This window comes from Cryptomeria japonica, unplaced genomic scaffold (genome assembly GCF_030272615.1).
Source record: "Cryptomeria japonica unplaced genomic scaffold, Sugi_1.0 HiC_scaffold_34, whole genome shotgun sequence".
In the NCBI taxonomy this organism is placed as follows: Eukaryota; Viridiplantae; Streptophyta; class Pinopsida; order Cupressales; family Cupressaceae; genus Cryptomeria; species Cryptomeria japonica.
The window spans coordinates 10,270-11,005 of record NW_026728856.1 but is presented as its reverse complement, the minus strand read 5'-3'; the positions used below and the strand labels follow the sequence as shown (position 1 = coordinate 11,005).

Genomic DNA, 736 nt, shown 5'->3' with positions numbered 1-736 from the left:
GCGCCTTGGTGCGCACACCTTGGCTGGGCTGCGCACCCGGGCGCGCACACCTTGGCACCCGCGTTTCCTTCATTTTAAATTTTTTTTTTTTACAATCTCTCAAGTGGGAAATTCTATAATCTCAACTTTTTTTGCCTTTTCAGGAAACTTTTGAATGGAGCGCATCATTGGTGCGCTCCGAAGTGTGCTCCAAGGTGCGCACCTCTGGTGTGCTCCAAAGCTCTCTCCAGCTGCGTGCACCTGCCCCGGCCGCGCACCCGGCCCCGCCCAGCTTCGCTCACCTGTCCCGGGCGTCTGGTGCGGAACCTTAGAGTAAGAAACATCACCGTGCACCTTGGCCAACGTGCGCGACTCGACCGAGCGCGCACTGGCCGAGGTGCACACCGATTTCACCTGGGTGCGCGCGCAGCACCTCGGGCGCACCGGGGTGCGCGCACAACGCCCGGGTTGCACCGTGGCCTGTGTGCTCGGGGCGCCTCGGGTGCGCGCTCGGTGTCGCCCCCCGCGCGCGCGGTAGTGCGGGCAGCGCACCCCGGCCCGGCCCGGCCCCGACGAGAACGCAAACGGGCAAAAGGTTTATTCAAATAGCATTGCGACGCCCGGCGAAAAACTAAGAAAGGGTGCAACACCGGGACTTCCCGGGAGGTCACCCATCCCAGTACTACTCCGGCCCAAGCGCGCTTAACTGCGGAGTTCTGATGGGATCCGGTGCACTAACGCTGGTATGATCGCACCC

General features: G+C 62.5%; 1 non-coding gene across 1 annotated transcript; it reads right to left on the bottom strand.

Annotated features, from left to right (window-relative positions):
• Positions 1–617: 617 nt before the first annotated feature.
• LOC131862009 (5S ribosomal RNA) lies at positions 618–736 on the bottom strand. The gene has a single exon (XR_009361038.1). It is a non-coding gene; the product is annotated as a 5S ribosomal RNA (ribosomal RNA).